Source organism: Nyctereutes procyonoides, unplaced genomic scaffold, assembly GCF_905146905.1.
Source record: "Nyctereutes procyonoides isolate TBG_1078 unplaced genomic scaffold, NYPRO_anot_genome, whole genome shotgun sequence".
NCBI lineage: Eukaryota > Metazoa > Chordata > Mammalia > Carnivora > Canidae > Nyctereutes > Nyctereutes procyonoides.
This window is the reverse complement of record NW_026575020.1, coordinates 1,688,579-1,708,716: the sequence shown is the minus strand read 5'-3', so window position 1 is coordinate 1,708,716 and position 20,138 is coordinate 1,688,579. Positions and strand designations below refer to the sequence as shown.

Sequence of the window (20,138 nt, the reverse complement as noted above, 5' to 3'; positions counted from 1 at the left end):
GCAAGAAGTCAGCTCGGTTGAAGCATCGCTCTAAGTTCTCTTTGTTGTACTTCGCCCCAGTCCCGAGGCTCCGCGGGAACACCAAAGATCCTCCCTAAGCGCTGCTTCGGACAACTCACTATCTCTCTTTGTCACCGAAAGCCTCCCCCGAGGGGGTGCACCGTTCCCGGAGGTGCTGCAATACCAGGTCGATGCGCGGAGTGGACGGAGCAAGCTCCTATTCCATCTCCCTGCTCCAAAAATCCATTTAACATATTGTCCTCGGATAGAGGACGTATCAGATATTAAACTGATAAGAACAGATACTACACTTGATCTTAGCCAAAAGGCCGAGAAGCGATGCCGACGCGCACGCCCCCGCGCACGCCCTCCCGACGACCTCCACCTTACACTCACGGTGACTCGGCGCCCGCTCCGGCCACGTCTCGCTCCCCCCGCTTCTCCCACCGTGGCACGGGCGGCACTAGCCGCTAGGCTCTCGTGCGGCTTTGTAAAGTCTCTTCCTTTTGAAAGACAAACGACGCGTCCGTCGTCGCGTCGTCGCCGGCCCCGCAAGGCCCTTCCTAATTTGAATGGCCCGCCCCTCCGCGCGCGGAGCCCTAGAGGCGCGGCGGGCGGCGGAACCTGGCTGCAGGCCAGGCGCCCTCGGCTTCACGCTTTGGCCGGCCTGGGGGGCGTGGAACCGGGCGTGGGGCTGGCGCCGGGGGCTGGCGCTGAGTCGTCCCAGGGCCCAGGAGTCCCCTCACGTCGTCACTGCGGGACCCTACGGGCTGGCTGCGGCCAGGGCGTGGGGAGGAGCCCAGAAGCGCCTGGCTGGCTGGCGTCACCTGCCAAGGGCTCCAGACACCACTTGGGACCCGAGACCGGGCCCTGAACGGGTGGCCTCCCTACCCCATCAGGAGGGCTCCTTGGGCATCTACCTAAACCCCTCCCTCCTCCCCCCCCCCCCCCGCCCCCGGGCCTCCGTTTCCCCAGGGCAGAAGTGGCCACCTTCCTACGTTCCTTCCTTAGTGGGATTGAGGGAAGGCCGAGGTAGCTCGAGCGTGACCTGACCTTGGGGTCTGAGTGGTCCAGGATGTGGGTCCTAGGTGCCACGAGGTACCGGTGGAGACGTCGTGCCTGTGACACCGAAACGAGTGAGCCGCGTGCGCTATACCGTAGCCAACGCTTCTCGTCTGGGCCAGACTTGCGCTCAGTGCTCTCTTGGCGTCCAACTTGCAGAGTTTACCTACGGAAGAAGCGGTGGAGGCAGAGAGGTTAGGCAACTGGCCCGAGACCACACAGCTTGGCGAGTGAGTGCGAGGGGCAGGCTAGGCCGAGGAAGCCGGGGGCGCCGGCAACCGAGGAATGCTTCTTCCCAGTCAGGCCCACGACGAGACTGAGCATTGCCGATGCTGACACACGGGTCCTCTGGGGTCCTCTTCCCGCTGCCTCCGCCGACGGGACGCGGGCGGGGGGCGGGGCGGGGGGGGGTGCCCCGGAGCGTGGAGCTGGCGAGCGTGGGCGCTAAGCCCTGCGGACCCGTGGGACCTAGCGAGTAACCTGGCCTCCTCCGTCAACCCTTCCATCTGAGATCTCTAAACCGGGAGATGATGAGATGACAAGTTATCAGACATGATTATTAGCAGTAACGAGACAGGCTTCTTTGTTTTTTTTAAGATTTCTTTCTTTCGTTCTTTCTTTCTTTCGTTCTTTCTTTCTTTCTTTCATTCATTCATTCATTCATTCATGTATGTATGTATATATTTATTTATGAGAGACCGAGGGAGAGAGAGAGAGGCAGAGACATAGGCAGGGGGAGGAACGGGCTCCCTCCCGGGAGCCCCATGCACCACTCGATCCCAAGACCCGGGATCACCACCTGGGCCACAGACTGACTGACGCTCAACCGCTGAGCCACCCAGGTGGCCCACGTTCCATGTTCCGTATACAGTGTATTGGTGAGAACCAGACACAAGGCCAAAACATGTCAGGCAGGTCCTTTCTCTGTACCCTCCTCGTCTGGAAAGGGAGACTATCAACAGCTGGCAGAGAGTCCTGTGCTTCATCTTCCGTCATCCGCCCAGGGCCCCTGCTTCTCCCTTACCTGGCTTTCCTGTATTCCACAGCACGGCGTCACTTGACATTTTATACATTTATTTATTGCCTTTTAGCCTCATAGCATGTAAGCTCTAGAACGGGGTCCTGTGTTCAAGTCCCACTCGCACGTGGAGCCTACTTAAAAATAAATAAATACAGGGGATCCCTGGGTGGCGCAGCGGTTTAGCGCTCGCCTTTGGCCCAGGGCGCGATCCTGGAGACCCGGGATCGAATCCCACGTCGGGCTCCCGGTGCATGGAGCCTGCCTCTCCCTCTGCCTGTGTCTCTGCCTCTCTCTCTCTCATTCTGTGTGACTATCATAAATAATAAAAAAAAAACAAAAATAAAAAAATAAAAATAAATACAATACTTAAAAAAATGATTTCTCGGGGCACGTGGGTGGCTCAGTCGCTCTAGCGTCTGCCTTTGGCTCAGGTCATGATCCTGGAGTCTTGGGACTGAGCCCTGCATTGGTCTCTCTCTCTCTCTCTCTCTCTCTCTCTCTGCTACTCCCCCTGCTTGTGTTCTCTCTTTTTCTGTGTCAAATAAATGAGTTAAATCGTTTAAAAAATGATTTCGGGGCAGCCTGGGTGGCTCAGCTGTTTAGCACCGACTTTAGCCCAGGGCGTGATCCTGGACACCCAGGATGAGTCCCACGTCAGGCTCCCTGCATGGAGCCTGCTTCTCCCTCTGCCTGTGTCTCTGCCTGTCTCTCTCTCTCTCTCTCTCTCTCTCTCTCTCATGATTAAATAAATAAAATCTTTTTTTTTTATTTATTTATGATAGTCACAGAGAGAGAGAGAGACACAGGCAGAGGGAGAAGCAGGCTCCATGCACCAAGAGCCCGATGTGGGACTCGATCCCGGGTCTCCAGGATCGCGCCCTGGGCCAAAGGCAGGCGCTAAACCGCTGCGCCACCCAGGGATCCCATAAATAAAATCTTTAAAAAAATAAAAATAAAAAATGATTTCCCCTTCTAGTTCACACACCAGCTTCTCGTGTGTTTGGTTAATGTGGGTCTCCCTTAGCCGGCTCACATCAATGGGCACAGACCAAAGTGCCTGCAAAGTTAGAGCAACAACAAGTGTGAGGGTCAGGCCCTTTCCAAGTGTCCAACTTACTATCGCTTCAAGGGAGTCGGGAATGATAAGCCAGGGGCAGGGACTTGAAGAGGACAGCTAGCTTTCTCATCCAATGCGTGTTCCCCACGGCCTTGCCCAACCGTCTGGTTATCAAACTCTTGCATCGTATGCAGTGGTGTCTTCATAAGCCAGGTTGTTCATCTTTCCATGTGCTTCACATCCACTATTATTTGCTGTGAACTGAGTGTTCATATTCTCTGCTCACTGTCCTTAGAATTGTTGATTTTTTGCATTTCTATCTCTGGCGCACTTGGTATCTGTCCTAGTATATACGTTCCGGTATTAATCTGACCTTATTTTTTCTGGATGGCTACCCAGTGGTTCCTGCATCATATATGGAAGAGCCCATCTAATCATCATTTTCAGATGCCACCTTTATCATACCAAAAAGTCCTCATATATATTTAGATCTATTTCTGGATCTCCCTTTCTTTCCTATTTTTCTTTCGTTTATTTTATTTTTAAATTTTATTTACTTATTCATGACATGGGGGGAGAGAGAGAGAGAGAGAGAGAGAGAGAGAGAGAGAGAGAGAGAGAGGCAGGCTCCATGCAGGGAGCCGGATGTGGGACTCGATCCGATGATCCCGGGACTCCAGGATCAGGCCCTGGGCTGAAGGCGGCGCTAAACCGCTGAGCCACCGGGCTGCCCTGAAAACCTCTTTTTAAATTTGTTGATTCAGAGGCACCTCGGTGGCGCAGTCAGTTAAATATCTAGCTCTTGGTTTCGGCTTGGGTCCTGATCGATCTCAGGGCCCTGGGATCAAGCCCCACATCAGGCTCCGTGCTCAGCTTGGAGTCTGTTTGAGATTCTCTCTCCTCTCTCTGCCCCTCCTGCTCATGCTCTCTGTCCCTCTCTCCCTCTCTCAAATAAATAAATCGTTCAATAAAATAATAACATAAAATGAAATTTTTGACCCACCCAATTCTTCGGTGTAACACCTGCTCTGCACCTGTCACTGTGTGGGCCCGGGATCACAGAGGTGAACGTGACCTTGTCCTTGGTCACAAGGGGCATCTGCCACGCTCATGCTCTTCCATTCCTCTCTGCCGCCATTCAGCCCCATCCACTCCTCACGCAGCTGTTGGGGAAGCCTATGCACAACCAGAGAACATCTGTTGGTGCCACGGTTGCCGACTCCAGGGGCTCCTGTGCTCGGTCCTCGGGTCTGAGAGGGCATTGGGTCCCCACCAGCCGAGGAGGACAGCACCCTCAAGTCCAGGCCCCATTGCATATGTTTTGCCTGGTCCTGTGGCAGCCCTGCCTTCAAGCCAGTGTCTACACTGTCCCCTTGCACGGCTCCATCAGCTTCTTTCCATCACCCCGCCTTTCATAACTAGTGGAAGAGACCTGGCGGGAGAGACTAGTGAAAGATACCTTGTTTCAAAAGTGGCTTAAAAAAAAAAAAAAGATTTTATTTGAGAGAGAGACAGAGAGAGAGAGAGAGAGAGAGCGCGAGAGAGAGCGCATGAATGGAGGGGGAGGGGCAGAGGGAGAAACACTCCCTGCTGAGTGGGAAGCTCAAACTCGGGGCTCATTGCCAGGATCCTGGGATCAGGACCTGAGCCAAAGGCAGACACCTAACCAGATGGGATCACCTAGGCATCCCTCACCTTGAGCCATTTTTGTTTGTTGTTTAAGATTTTATTTATTTATTTATTTATTTATTCATGAGAGACCCAGAGAGAGAGAGGCAGAGACATAGGCAGAGGGAGAAGCAGGCTTCATGCAGGGAGACCGATGCAGGACCCGATCCTGGGACCCCAGGATCCCGTCCTGGGCTGAAGGCAGACACTTAACTGCTGAGCCACCCAAGCGTCCCCCAAATAAAAATCTTAAAAAGAAATGGGGCGCCTGGGTGGCTCAGTGGTTGAAAGTCTGCCCTTGGATCAAGTTGTGATTCTGGGGTTCTGAGATCAAGTGCCACACATCAGGCTCCCCACAGGGAGTCTGCTCCTCCCTCTGCCTATGTCTCTGTGTCTTGCATGAAGAAATAAATAAAATCTTTAAACATTTTATTTTATTAAAATTGTATTTATTTATTCATGAGACACACTCACACAGAGAGGCAGAGACACAGGCAGAGGGAGAAGCAGGCTCCCTGCAAGGAGCCCAACGTGAGATTTGCTCCTGGATCCCAGCATCACGCCCTGAGCCGAAAAGGAGACACTCAGCCGCTGACGCCAATTATTCAGGCGTGCCACGAATAATTTTGAAAAAATGACTTGAGGTGGGACAGTTTGGCACCTTGCTGCTCAAAGTGTGGGCCCTACCCCAGCAGCACTGGGGTCCCATGAGCATGTTGGAAATGCAGAGCCACAGAGTATTTAACAAGACTCTCCTGGAACGCACGCGTACCTTACGGGTTGACGAGTGTTCTGCTACAGGACTTGATGACTGGGGGAGAGAGACGGGAGCAGCAGCAAACATAGTTTTCAGGATCTCAGCTCTCACTACCAACATACGCAACCCGCCCTTCTCTCACCTTTACCTTCTGAACCTCTGAGGAGAGTCTGCAAGGCAGTTTCCACAATCGTCTGGCGGTCAGACAGAGAAAAGGAGGGTGCCCAGAACACAGGAGGCAAGGTTTCGTTTTTTCTTTTTAAGTTGTTAGTGACTCAGAGCCTCCAAGAGCTGTGGCTGGGATAATAAAAAAGCTTTAATGCTCCTGGAGAGAGATGAACAAAGAAGTGTGGAGCTGTCGCACTGCGTCTCTTTGACACGTGTTGGTGTTGATCCAAGCCTGAAAGCCCAGGATGTTACGCGTGGTGGTCAAGACAATGCGTGGGCCCACAGAGCGCCTGCCCCCAGCCTCTCATCCCGAATGTATTCAGGATCCTGGGACTAAAATAGCAGGGCTTCTGTGCTGGAGAGCAAGTTCCATGTCCCGCTAGATTAGATCTGTAATACAAGTGAGACTCAGAACCCAGAACGGGGCTTCACAAGTTGCCTGCCATTGTTCAGAACCCACTGTGTGCCAGCTAATCCCTTCGTTTTCTCTTTTGGTCTTTCCACAATCCCAAAGGGAAAATGTTATCTATCATGTTTTTCACCTGAAGAAATCGAGGCTGCCAAGGACCACCGCCCAATATCTTCAGCTTTCTTCCTCTTCCTCCTCTCACAGAATTAAGGGGACCCTTACTCTTGGCTGGTTGTTTTACATCTTGGTTATGGGTGGATCCTTATTCCCATCTACCATGTGAGGACGTGGGTCAGGGTTTATGATCTCCACTTAACAGATGGGAAAACTGAGCTTCAGAAAGAGATTTGAGCTAACTAGACGCGGAAACAGACTCAGGTGCATGTGGCATGGCGGGGCAGGGGGCTGCGTTGGCACGCACTGATTTAAGAAGCTGGAAAACATGCTCCCAAGAGCAGAATGTTGGGAGTCTGGCCCATTGTTTAAGACACAAAGTGGGGGGCACCTGGATGGCACAGTCGGCTGCGTCCAACTGTTGGTTTCTGCTCAGGTCTTGACCTCAGGATCGTGAGATGTAGCCCCACAGCGGGGTGAGTCTTCAGCCAGGAGTCTGCTTAGATTTCTCTCGCCGTCTGCCCCTCCCCTCCCTTCCCTTCCCTTCCCTTCCCTTCCCTTCCCTTCCCTTCCCTTCCCTTCCCTTCCCTTCCCTTCCCTTCCCTCGGTTAGGCATCTCCCTTCGTCTCAGGTCTTGATCCTAGGATCCTGGGATCGAATTCTGCATCGGGCTCCCTGCGAGGAGCCTGTTTCTCCTCTGCCTATGTCTCTGCCTCTGTCTCTGTCTCTGCCTCTGTCTCTGTGTCTCTTGTGAATAAATAGATAAATAATATTTATTTATAGCACAAATCAATAAATAAATCTTCTTTAAAAATTTTTATTTATTTATGATAGTCACACACACACACACAGAGAGAGAGAGAGAGACAGACAGACAGACAGACATAGGCAGAGGGAGAGGGAGAAGCAGGCTCCATGCACCGGGAGCCCGACGTGGGATTCGAGCCCGGGTCTCCAGGGTCGCGCCCTGGGCCAAAGGCAGGCGCTAAACCGCTGCGCCACCCAGGGATCCCCTTTGTAAACAAACCTTTCATTTACTTAATTAAAGCCATTCCCATCTTAGTCCTGACCATACATAAAGTTCCTTTCCCTTATTATCTCTAGTAGCTTTACTTATATATATTAGGATGCTTAACTCTTAGAAATCTTTAATTTCCAGTGAAAACTAAGAAGCAAGCCACTGTGAACCATCTTAGCATTTTGTGGCTTGGCAGATTTATCCTTTTATAATTTCTAGAAACACATGCTTTCTCCTGTAAATTTCTTACTGTGGCACTAAACACGTTTATTAATAGATCCAAATATATTTAATTCCTCTATTTAAGAAAAAAAAGCAAAAAGTGGATAAGCCACTTTTTTTGTTCAGTAATCGATGTTTCAATGTTTCATTTATTATCTTACTTGGATGTGATCCGGCTATCTAACGAAAGTAACTCATCTCTTAGCTTAGCAAAACTTTAAGGTTTCAGGCTGAGTCAGTTAGGTTGAGCGTCCGCCTTCAGCTCAGGTCATTTTCCCAGGGTCCTGGGATCAAGGCCTGAGTCAGGCTCCCTGCCCAGCAGAGTCCGATTCTCCCTCTCCCTCCGCCCCCTGCTCATGCTCTCTCACACACACTCTATCTCAAATAAATAGAGTCGTAAATAAATAAATAAATAAATAAATAATAATAATAATAATTCACCTAGGAGTGCTTGGCTGGCTTAGTTGGTAGAGCATGCAAGTCTTGATCTCTGAGTCGCGGGTTCCAGCCCCACATTGGGTGTGGAGATTACTTAAATAAACAATAGAGCTGAAACATTCCATTGTATGTACACAAAAAACAGTTTCATCTAAAAACTTTTTATCCTATTCGTATGTATTTGATTTACTTGTTTCGTTAAATTATATTCAGACTACCCACAAAACTTCATGAGACAGGAGACAAAATCTGCCTCACGCTGAGGAGGTATTTTCCTTGCTGGCAAATTTTATAAGAGATTCTTCTTAAAAATATTTCATCGGGATCCCTGGGTGGCGCAGCGGTTTGGCGCCTGCCTTTGGCCCGGGGCGCGATCCTGGAGACCCGGGGTTGAATCCCGCGTCAGGCTCCCTGCATGGAAGCCTGCTTCTCCCTCTGCCTGTGTCTCTGCCTCTCTGTCTCTCTCTGTGTGACTATCATGAATAAATAAATAAAATCTTTAAAAAAATAAATAAAAATATTTTATTGATTTTAAATATTCTCTTTATTCATGAGAAACACGGAGAGAGGTAGAGACCTAAGCAGAGGAAGAAGAGGGAGAAGCAAGCTCCCTGCAGAGAGCCCTTTGCGGACCCGGACGTGATGCTGGGGATCCAAGATCCGGTCCCAAGTCAGGCTCCCTGCATGGAGCCTGCTTCCCCCGTGCCTGTGTGGGTCTGTGCCTCTCTCGGTCTCTCTCTCATTTTCATAAGTAGATGAAGCTTAAGAAAAAAAAGATAAAAATAAAACTTAAAAACAGCTTTAGGGAAATGAACAACTTAAACCAGAAAGAGAAAAGCAGTAGTACAACTGTCAGTTGTTCTCGCCGTGAAACTGCGCCTGGGGTTAGCAGAATTGGAGAAAAAAAGAGCCAGAACGCAAGAAGTCAGCTCGGTTGAAGCATCGCTCTAAGTTCTCTTTGTTGTACTTCGCCCCAGTCCCGAGGCTCCGCGGGAACACCAAAGATCCTCCCTAAGCGCTGCTTCGGACAACTCACTATGTCTCTTTGTCACCGAAAGCCTCCCCCGAGGGGGTGCACCGTTCCCGGAGGTGCTGCAATACCAGGTCGATGCGCGGAGTGGACGGAGCAAGCTCCTATTCCATCTCCCTGCTCCAAAAATCCATTTAACATATTGTCCTCGGATAGAGGACGTATCAGATATTAAACTGATAAGAACAGATACTACACTTGATCTTAGCCAAAAGGCCGAGAAGCGATGCCGACGCGCACGCCCCCGCGCACGCCCTCCCGACGACCTCCACCTTACACTCACGGTGACTCGGCGCCCGCTCCGGCCACGTCTCGCTCCCCCGCTTCTCCCACCGTGGCACGGGCGGCACTAGCCGCTAGGCTCTCGTGCGGCTTTGTAAAGTCTCTTCCTTTTGAAAGACAAACGACGCGTCCGTCGTCGCGTCGTCGCCGGCCCCGCAAGGCCCTTCCTAATTTGAATGGCCCGCCCCTCCGCGCGCGGAGCCCTAGAGGCGCGGCGGGCGGCGGAACCTGGCTGCAGGCCAGGCGCCCTCGGCTTCACGCTTTGGCCGGCCTGGGGGGCGTGGAACCGGGCGTGGGGCTGGCGCCGGGGGCTGGCGCTGAGTCGTCCCAGGGCCCAGGAGTCCCCTCACGTCGTCACTGCGGGACCCTACGGGCTGGCTGCGGCCAGGGCGTGGGGAGGAGCCCAGAAGCGCCTGGCTGGCTGGCGTCACCTGCCAAGGGCTCCAGACACCACTTGGGACCCGAGACCGGGCCCTGAACGGGTGGCCTCCCTACCCCATCAGGAGGGCTCCTTGGGCATCTACCTAAACCCCTCCCTCCTCCCCCCCCCCCCCCGCCCCCGGGCCTCCGTTTCCCCAGGGCAGAAGTGGCCACCTTCCTACGTTCCTTCCTTAGTGGGATTGAGGGAAGGCCGAGGTAGCTCGAGCGTGACCTGACCTTGGGGTCTGAGTGGTCCAGGATGTGGGTCCTAGGTGCCACGAGGTACCGGTGGAGACGTCGTGCCTGTGACACCGAAACGAGTGAGCCGCGTGCGCTATACCGTAGCCAACGCTTCTCGTCTGGGCCAGACTTGCGCTCAGTGCTCTCTTGGCGTCCAACTTGCAGAGTTTACCTACGGAAGAAGCGGTGGAGGCAGAGAGGTTAGGCAACTGGCCCGAGACCACACAGCTTGGCGAGTGAGTGCGAGGGGCAGGCTAGGCCGAGGAAGCCGGGGGCGCCGGCAACCGAGGAATGCTTCTTCCCAGTCAGGCCCACGACGAGACTGAGCATTGCCGATGCTGACACACGGGTCCTCTGGGGTCCTCTTCCCGCTGCCTCCGCCGACGGGACGCGGGCGGGGGGCGGGGCGGGGGGGGGTGCCCCGGAGCGTGGAGCTGGCGAGCGTGGGCGCTAAGCCCTGCGGACCCGTGGGACCTAGCGAGTAACCTGGCCTCCTCCGTCAACCCTTCCATCTGAGATCTCTAAACCGGGAGATGATGAGATGACAAGTTATCAGACATGATTATTAGCAGTAACGAGACAGGCTTCTTTGTTTTTTTTAAGATTTCTTTCTTTCGTTCTTTCTTTCTTTCGTTCTTTCTTTCTTTCATTCATTCATTCATTCATTCATTCATGTATGTATGTATATATTTATTTATGAGAGACCGAGGGAGAGAGAGAGAGGCAGAGACATAGGCAGGGGGAGGAACGGGCTCCCTCCCGGGAGCCCCATGCACCACTCGATCCCAAGACCCGGGATCACCACCTGGGCCACAGACTGACTGACGCTCAACCGCTGAGCCACCCAGGTGGCCCACGTTCCCATGTTCCGTATACAGTGTATTGGTGAGAACCAGACACAAGGCCAAAACATGTCAGGCAGGTCCTTTCTCTGTACCCTCCTCGTCTGGAAAGGGAGACTATCAACAGCTGGCAGAGAGTCCTGTGCTTCATCTTCCGTCATCCGCCCAGGGCCCCTGCTTCTCCCTTACCTGGCTTTCCTGTATTCCACAGCACGGCGTCACTTGACATTTTATACATTTATTTATTGCCTTTTAGCCTCATAGCATGTAAGCTCTAGAACGGGGTCCTGTGTTCAAGTCCCACTCGCACGTGGAGCCTACTTAAAAATAAATAAATACAGGGGATCCCTGGGTGGCGCAGCGGTTTAGCGCTCGCCTTTGGCCCAGGGCGCGATCCTGGAGACCCGGGATCGAATCCCACGTCGGGCTCCCGGTGCATGGAGCCTGCCTCTCCCTCTGCCTGTGTCTCTGCCTCTCTCTCTCTCATTCTGTGTGACTATCATAAATAATAAAAAAAAAACAAAAATAAAAAAATAAAAATAAATACAATACTTAAAAAAATGATTTCTCGGGGCACGTGGGTGGCTCAGTCGCTCTAGCGTCTGCCTTTGGCTCAGGTCATGATCCTGGAGTCTTGGGACTGAGCCCTGCATTGGTCTCTCTCTCTCTCTCTCTCTCTCTCTCTCTGCTACTCCCCCTGCTTGTGTTCTCTCTTTTTCTGTGTCAAATAAATGAGTTAAATCGTTTAAAAAATGATTTCGGGGCAGCCTGGGTGGCTCAGCTGTTTAGCACCGACTTTAGCCCAGGGCGTGATCCTGGACACCAGGATGAGTCCCACGTCAGGCTCCCTGCATGGAGCCTGCTTCTCCCTCTGCCTGTGTCTCTGCCTGTCTCTCTCTCTCTCTCTCTCTCTCTCTCTCATGATTAAATAAATAAAATCTTTTTTTTTTATTTATTTATGATAGTCACAGAGAGAGAGAGAGACACAGGCAGAGGGAGAAGCAGGCTCCATGCACCAAGAGCCCGATGTGGGACTCGATCCCGGGTCTCCAGGATCGCGCCCTGGGCCAAAGGCAGGCGCTAAACCGCTGCGCCACCCAGGGATCCCATAAATAAAATCTTTAAAAAAATAAAAATAAAAAATGATTTCCCCTTCTAGTTCACACACCAGCTTCTCGTGTGTTTGGTTAATGTGGGTCTCCCTTAGCCGGCTCACATCAATGGGCACAGACCAAAGTGCCTGCAAAGTTAGAGCAACAACAAGTGTGAGGGTCAGGCCCTTTCCAAGTGTCCAACTTACTATCGCTTCAAGGGAGTCGGGAATGATAAGCCAGGGGCAGGGACTTGAAGAGGACAGCTAGCTTTCTCATCCAATGCGTGTTCCCACGGCCTTGCCCAACCGTCTGGTTATCAAACTCTTGCATCGTATGCAGTGGTGTCTTCATAAGCCAGGTTGTTCATCTTTCCATGTGCTTCACATCCACTATTATTTGCTGTGAACTGAGTGTTCATATTCTCTGCTCACTGTCCTTAGAATTGTTGATTTTTTGCATTTCTATCTCTGGCGCACTTGGTATCTGTCCTAGTATATACGTTCCGGTATTAATCTGACCTTATTTTTTCTGGATGGCTACCCAGTGGTTCCTGCATCATATATGGAAGAGCCCATCTAATCATCATTTTCAGATGCCACCTTTATCATACCAAAAAGTCCTCATATATATTTAGATCTATTTCTGGATCTCCCTTTCTTTCCTATTTTTCTTTCGTTTATTTTATTTTTAAATTTTATTTACTTATTCATGACATGGGGGGAGAGAGAGAGAGAGAGAGAGAGAGAGAGAGAGAGAGAGAGAGAGAGAGGCAGGCTCCATGCAGGGAGCCGGATGTGGGACTCGATCCGATGATCCCGGGACTCCAGGATCAGGCCCTGGGCTGAAGGCGGCGCTAAACCGCTGAGCCACCGGGCTGCCCTGAAAACCTCTTTTTAAATTTGTTGATTCAGAGGCACCTCGGTGGCGCAGTCAGTTAAATATCTAGCTCTTGGTTTCGGCTTGGGTCCTGATCGATCTCAGGGCCCTGGGATCAAGCCCCACATCAGGCTCCGTGCTCAGCTTGGAGTCTGTTTGAGATTCTCTCTCCTCTCTCTGCCCCTCCTGCTCATGCTCTCTGTCCCTCTCTCCCTCTCTCAAATAAATAAATCGTTCAATAAAATAATAACATAAAATGAAATTTTTGACCCACCCAATTCTTCGGTGTAACACCTGCTCTGCACCTGTCACTGTGTGGGCCCGGGATCACAGAGGTGAACGTGACCTTGTCCTTGGTCACAAGGGGCATCTGCCACGCTCATGCTCTTCCATTCCTCTCTGCCGCCATTCAGCCCCATCCACTCCTCACGCAGCTGTTGGGGAAGCCTATGCACAACCAGAGAACATCTGTTGGTGCCACGGTTGCCGACTCCAGGGGCTCCTGTGCTCGGTCCTCGGGTCTGAGAGGGCATTGGGTCCCCACCAGCCGAGGAGGACAGCACCCTCAAGTCCAGGCCCCATTGCATATGTTTTGCCTGGTCCTGTGGCAGCCCTGCCTTCAAGCCAGTGTCTACACTGTCCCCTTGCACGGCTCCATCAGCTTCTTTCCATCACCCCGCCTTTCATAACTAGTGGAAGAGACCTGGCGGGAGAGACTAGTGAAAGATACCTTGTTTCAAAAGTGGCTTAAAAAAAAAAAAAAGATTTTATTTGAGAGAGAGACAGAGAGAGAGAGAGAGAGAGAGCGCGAGAGAGAGCGCATGAATGGAGGGGGAGGGGCAGAGGGAGAAACACTCCCTGCTGAGTGGGAAGCTCAAACTCGGGGCTCATTGCCAGGATCCTGGGATCAGGACCTGAGCCAAAGGCAGACACCTAACCAGATGGGATCACCTAGGCATCCCTCACCTTGAGCCATTTTTGTTTGTTGTTTAAGATTTTATTTATTTATTTATTTATTCATGAGAGACCCAGAGAGAGAGAGGCAGAGACATAGGCAGAGGGAGAAGCAGGCTTCATGCAGGGAGACCGATGCAGGACCCGATCCTGGGACCCCAGGATCCCGTCCTGGGCTGAAGGCAGACACTTAACTGCTGAGCCACCCAAGCGTCCCCCAAATAAAAATCTTAAAAAGAAATGGGGCGCCTGGGTGGCTCAGTGGTTGAAAGTCTGCCCTTGGATCAAGTTGTGATTCTGGGGTTCTGAGATCAAGTGCCACACATCAGGCTCCCCACAGGGAGTCTGCTCCTCCCTCTGCCTATGTCTCTGTGTCTTGCATGAAGAAATAAATAAAATCTTTAAACATTTTATTTTATTAAAATTGTATTTATTTATTCATGAGACACACTCACACAGAGAGGCAGAGACACAGGCAGAGGGAGAAGCAGGCTCCCTGCAAGGAGCCCAACGTGAGATTTGCTCCTGGATCCCAGCATCACGCCCTGAGCCGAAAAGGAGACACTCAGCCGCTGACGCCAATTATTCAGGCGTGCCACGAATAATTTTGAAAAAATGACTTGAGGTGGGACAGTTTGGCACCTTGCTGCTCAAAGTGTGGGCCCTACCCCAGCAGCACTGGGGTCCCATGAGCATGTTGGAAATGCAGAGCCACAGAGTATTTAACAAGACTCTCCTGGAACGCACGCGTACCTTACGGGTTGACGAGTGTTCTGCTACAGGACTTGATGACTGGGGGAGAGAGACGGGAGCAGCAGCAAACATAGTTTTCAGGATCTCAGCTCTCACTACCAACATACGCAACCCGCCCTTCTCTCACCTTTACCTTCTGAACCTCTGAGGAGAGTCTGCAAGGCAGTTTCCACAATCGTCTGGCGGTCAGACAGAGAAAAGGAGGGTGCCCAGAACACAGGAGGCAAGGTTTCGTTTTTTCTTTTTAAGTTGTTAGTGACTCAGAGCCTCCAAGAGCTGTGGCTGGGATAATAAAAAAGCTTTAATGCTCCTGGAGAGAGATGAACAAAGAAGTGTGGAGCTGTCGCACTGCGTCTCTTTGACACGTGTTGGTGTTGATCCAAGCCTGAAAGCCCAGGATGTTACGCGTGGTGGTCAAGACAATGCGTGGGCCCACAGAGCGCCTGCCCCCAGCCTCTCATCCCGAATGTATTCAGGATCCTGGGACTAAAATAGCAGGGCTTCTGTGCTGGAGAGCAAGTTCCATGTCCCGCTAGATTAGATCTGTAATACAAGTGAGACTCAGAACCCAGAACGGGGCTTCACAAGTTGCCTGCCATTGTTCAGAACCCACTGTGTGCCAGCTAATCCCTTCGTTTTCTCTTTTGGTCTTTCCACAATCCCAAAGGGAAAATGTTATCTATCATGTTTTTCACCTGAAGAAATCGAGGCTGCCAAGGACCACCGCCCAATATCTTCAGCTTTCTTCCTCTTCCTCCTCTCACAGAATTAAGGGGACCCTTACTCTTGGCTGGTTGTTTTACATCTTGGTTATGGGTGGATCCTTATTCCCATCTACCATGTGAGGACGTGGGTCAGGGTTTATGATCTCCACTTAACAGATGGGAAAACTGAGCTTCAGAAAGAGATTTGAGCTAACTAGACGCGGAAACAGACTCAGGTGCATGTGGCATGGCGGGGCAGGGGGCTGCGTTGGCACGCACTGATTTAAGAAGCTGGAAAACATGCTCCCAAGAGCAGAATGTTGGGAGTCTGGCCCATTGTTTAAGACACAAAGTGGGGGGCACCTGGATGGCACAGTCGGCTGCGTCCAACTGTTGGTTTCTGCTCAGGTCTTGACCTCAGGATCGTGAGATGTAGCCCCACAGCGGGGTGAGTCTTCAGCCAGGAGTCTGCTTAGATTTCTCTCGCCGTCTGCCCCTCCCCTCCCTTCCCTTCCCTTCCCTTCCCTTCCCTTCCCTTCCCTTTCCCTTCCCTTCCCTTCCCTTCCCTTCCCTCGGTTAGGCATCTCCCTTCGTCTCAGGTCTTGATCCTAGGATCCTGGGATCGAATTCTGCATCGGGCTCCCTGCGAGGAGCCTGTTTCTCCCTCTGCCTATGTCTCTGCCTCTGTCTCTGTCTCTGCCTCTGTCTCTGTGTCTCTTGTGAATAAATAGATAAATAATATTTATTTATAGCACAAATCAATAAAATAAATCTTCTTTAAAAATTTTTATTTATTTATGATAGTCACACACACACACACAGAGAGAGAGAGAGAGACAGACAGACAGACAGACATAGGCAGAGGGAGAGGGAGAAGCAGGCTCCATGCACCGGGAGCCCGACGTGGGATTCGAGCCCGGGTCTCCAGGGTCGCGCCCTGGGCCAAAGGCAGGCGCTAAACCGCTGCGCCACCCAGGGATCCCCTTTGTAAACAAACCTTTCATTTACTTAATTAAAGCCATTCCCATCTTAGTCCTGACCATACATAAAGTTCCTTTCCCTTATTATCTCTAGTAGCTTTACTTATATATATTAGGATGCTTAACTCTTAGAAATCTTTAATTTCCAGTGAAAACTAAGAAGCAAGCCACTGTGAACCATCTTAGCATTTTGTGGCTTGGCAGATTTATCCTTTTATAATTTCTAGAAACACATGCTTTCTCCTGTAAATTTCTTACTGTGGCACTAAACACGTTTATTAATAGATCCAAATATATTTAATTCCTCTATTTAAGAAAAAAAAGCAAAAAGTGGATAAGCCACTTTTTTTGTTCAGTAATCGATGTTTCAATGTTTCATTTATTATCTTACTTGGATGTGATCCGGCTATCTAACGAAAGTAACTCATCTCTTAGCTTAGCAAAACTTTAAGGTTTCAGGCTGAGTCAGTTAGGTTGAGCGTCCGCCTTCAGCTCAGGTCATTTTCCCAGGGTCCTGGGATCAAGGCCTGAGTCAGGCTCCCTGCCCAGCAGAGTCCGATTCTCCCTCTCCCTCCGCCCCCTGCTCATGCTCTCTCACACACACTCTATCTCAAATAAATAGAGTCGTAAATAAATAAATAAATAAATAAATAATAATAATAATAATTCACCTAGGAGTGCTTGGCTGGCTTAGTTGGTAGAGCATGCAAGTCTTGATCTCTGAGTCGCGGGTTCCAGCCCCACATTGGGTGTGGAGATTACTTAAATAAACAATAGAGCTGAAACATTCCATTGTATGTACACAAAAAACAGTTTCATCTAAAAACTTTTTATCCTATTCGTATGTATTTGATTTACTTGTTTCGTTAAATTATATTCAGACTACCCACAAAACTTCATGAGACAGGAGACAAAATCTGCCTCACGCTGAGGAGGTATTTTCCTTGCTGGCAAATTTTATAAGAGATTCTTCTTAAAAATATTTCATCGGGATCCCTGGGTGGCGCAGCGGTTTGGCGCCTGCCTTTGGCCCGGGGCGCGATCCTGGAGACCCGGGGTTGAATCCCGCGTCAGGCTCCCTGCATGGAAGCCTGCTTCTCCCTCTGCCTGTGTCTCTGCCTCTCTGTCTCTCTCTGTGTGACTATCATGAATAAATAAATAAAATCTTTAAAAAAATAAATAAAAATATTTTATTGATTTTAAATATTCTCTTTATTCATGAGAAACACGGAGAGAGGTAGAGACCTAAGCAGAGGAAGAAGAGGGAGAAGCAAGCTCCCTGCAGAGAGCCCTTTGCGGACCCGGACGTGATGCTGGGGATCCAAGATCCGGTCCCAAGTCAGGCTCCCTGCATGGAGCCTGCTTCCCCCGTGCCTGTGTGGGTCTGTGCCTCTCTCGGTCTCTCTCTCATTTTCATAAGTAGATGAAGCTTAAGAAAAAAAAGATAAAAATAAAACTTAAAAACAGCTTTAGGGAAATGAACAACTTAAACCAGAAAGAGAAAAGCAGTAGTACAACTGTCAGTTGTTCTCGCCGTGAAACTGCGCCTGGGGTTAGCAGAATTGGAGAAAAAAAGAGCCAGAACGCAAGAAGTCAGCTCGGTTGAAGCATCGCTCTAAGTTCTCTTTGTTGTACTTCGCCCCAGTCCCGAGGCTCCGCGGGAACACCAAAGATCCTCCCTAAGCGCTGCTTCGGACAACTCACTATCTCTCTTTGTCACCGAAAGCCTCCCCCGAGGGGGTGCACCGTTCCCGGAGGTGCTGCAATACCAGGTCGATGCGCGGAGTGGACGGAGCAAGCTCCTATTCCATCTCCCTGCTCCAAAAATCCATTTAATATATTGTCCTCGGATAGAGGACGTATCAGATATTAAACTGATAAGAACAGATACTACACTTGATCTTAGCCAAAAGGCCGAGAAGCGATGCCGACGCGCACGCCCCCGCGCACGCCCTCCCGACGACCTCCACCTTACACTCACGGTGACTCGGCGCCCGCTCCGGCCACGTCTCGCTCCCCCCGCTTCTCCCACCGTGGCACGGGCGGCACTAGCCGCTAGGCTCTCGTGCGGCTTTGTAAAGTCTCTTCCTTTTGAAAGACAAACGACGCGTCCGTCGTCGCGTCGTCGCCGGCCCCGCAAGGCCCTTCCTAATTTGAATGGCCCGCCCCTCCGCGCGCGGAGCCCTAGAGGCGCGGCGGGCGGCGGAACCTGGCTGCAGGCCAGGCGCCCTCGGCTTCACGCTTTGGCCGGCCTGGGGGGCGTGGAACCGGGCGTGGGGCTGGCGCCGGGGGCTGGCGCTGAGTCGTCCCAGGGCCCAGGAGTCCCCTCACGTCGTCACTGCGGGACCCTACGGGCTGGCTGCGGCCAGGGCGTGGGGAGGAGCCCAGAAGCGCCTGGCTGGCTGGCGTCACCTGCCAAGGGCTCCAGACACCACTTGGGACCCGAGACCGGGCCCTGAACGGGTGGCCTCCCTACCCCATCAGGAGGGCTCCTTGGGCATCTACCTAAACCCCTCCCTCCTCCCCCCCCCCCCCGCCCCCGGGCCTCCGTTTCCCCAGGGCAGAAGTGGCCACCTTCCTACGTTCCTTCCTTAGTGGGATTGAGGGAAGGCCGAGGTAGCTCGAGCGTGACCTGACCTTGGGGTCTGAGTGGTCCAGGATGTGGGTCCTAGGTGCCACGAGGTACCGGTGGAGACGTCGTGCCTGTGACACCGAAACGAGTGAGCCGCGTGCGCTATACCGTAGCCAACGCTTCTCGTCTGGGCCAGACTTGCGCTCAGTGCTCTCTTGGCGTCCAACTTGCAGAGTTTACCTACGGAAGAAGCGGTGGAGGCAGAGAGGTTAGGCAACTGGCCCGAGACCACACAGCTTGGCGAGTGAGTGCGAGGGGCAGGCTAGGCCGAGGAAGCCGGGGGCGCCGGCAACCGAGGAATGCTTCTTCCCAGTCAGGCCCACGACGAGACTGAGCATTGCCGATGCTGACACACGGGTCCTCTGGGGTCCTCTTCCCGCTGCCTCCGCCGACGGGACGCGGGCGGGGGGCGGGGCGGGGGGGGGTGCCCCGGAGCGTGGAGCTGGCGAGCGTGGGCGCTAAGCCCTGCGGACCCGTGGGACCTAGCGAGTAACCTGGCCTCCTCCGTCAACCCTTCCATCTGAGATCTCTAAACCGGGAGATGATGAGATGACAAGTTATCAGACATGATTATTAGCAGTAACGAGACAGGCTTCTTTGTTTTTTTTAAGATTTCTTTCTTTCGTTCTTTCTTTCTTTCTTTCTTTCTTTCTTTCATTCATTCATTCATTCATTCATGTATGTATGTATATATTTATTTATGAGAGACCGAGGGAGAGAGAGAGAGGCAGAGACATAGGCAGGGGGAGGAACGGGCTCCCTCCCGGGAGCCCCATGCACCACTCGATCCCAAGACCCGGGATCACCACCTGGGCCACAGACTGACTGACGCTCAACCGCTGAGCCACCCAGGTGGCCCACGTTCCCATGTTCCGTATACAGTGTATTGGTGAGAACCAGACACAAGGCCAAAACATGTCAGGCAGGTCCTTTCTCTGTACCCTCCTCGTCTGGAAAGGGAGACTATCAACAGCTGGCAGAGAGTCCTGTGCTTCATCTTCCGTCATCCGCCCAGGGCCCCTGCTTCTCCCTTACCTGGCTTTCCTGTATTCCACAGCACGGCGTCACTTGACATTTTATACATTTATTTATTGCCTTTTAGCCTCATAGCATGTAAGCTCTAGAACGGGGTCCTGTGTTCAAGTCCCACTCGCACGTGGAGCCTACTTAAAAATAAATAAATACAGGGGATCCCTGGGTGGCGCAGCGGTTTAGCGCTCGCCTTTGGCCCAGGGCGCGATCCTGGAGACCCGGGATCGAATCCCACGTCGGGCTCCCGGTGCATGGAGCCTGCCTCTCCCTCTGCCTGTGTCTCTGCCTCTCTCTCTCTCATTCTGTGTGACTATCATAAATAATAAAAAAAAAAACAAAAATAAAAAAATAAAAATAAATACAAT

General features: G+C 51.8%; 3 long non-coding RNA genes and 3 other non-coding genes across 41 annotated transcripts in view; all 6 read right to left on the bottom strand.

The window, feature by feature from the left end:
- LOC129506406 (uncharacterized) overlaps window positions 1-20,138 on the bottom strand; it is a 52,788-nt gene that overhangs the window by 7,906 nt on the left and 24,744 nt on the right. For 29 of the 36 annotated variants that reach the window (XR_008663777.1, XR_008663766.1, XR_008663778.1 and 26 more), the window contains 5 exons: window positions 18,747-19,270; window positions 12,993-13,165; window positions 9,904-10,427; window positions 4,144-4,316; window positions 1,054-1,577 (listed from right to left, as the gene is read on the bottom strand). This is a non-coding gene — a long non-coding RNA (uncharacterized LOC129506406). The remainder of the gene's footprint in view (window positions 1-1,053; window positions 1,578-4,143; window positions 4,317-9,903; window positions 10,428-12,992; window positions 13,166-18,746; window positions 19,271-20,138) is intronic. The other 7 variants (XR_008663802.1, XR_008663783.1, XR_008663803.1 and 4 more) reach the window with 5 other exon arrangements.
- Window positions 151-341, bottom strand: LOC129518494 (U2 spliceosomal RNA). The gene has a single exon (XR_008666211.1). It is a non-coding gene; the product is annotated as a U2 spliceosomal RNA (small nuclear RNA).
- On the bottom strand, window positions 8,443-9,286 carry LOC129506473 (uncharacterized). Its single transcript, XR_008663814.1, has 2 exons — window positions 9,248-9,286; window positions 8,443-8,695 (listed from the first exon to the last, which is right to left on the bottom strand). It is a non-coding gene; the product is annotated as an uncharacterized LOC129506473 (long non-coding RNA).
- LOC129518489 (U2 spliceosomal RNA) lies at window positions 9,002-9,192 on the bottom strand. The gene has a single exon (XR_008666210.1). It is a non-coding gene; the product is annotated as a U2 spliceosomal RNA (small nuclear RNA).
- On the bottom strand, window positions 17,286-18,633 carry LOC129506469 (uncharacterized). The gene is made up of 2 exons (XR_008663811.1): window positions 18,091-18,633; window positions 17,286-17,538 (listed from the first exon to the last, which is right to left on the bottom strand). It is a non-coding gene; the product is annotated as an uncharacterized LOC129506469 (long non-coding RNA).
- On the bottom strand, window positions 17,845-18,035 carry LOC129518466 (U2 spliceosomal RNA). Its single transcript, XR_008666204.1, has one exon. It is a non-coding gene; the product is annotated as a U2 spliceosomal RNA (small nuclear RNA).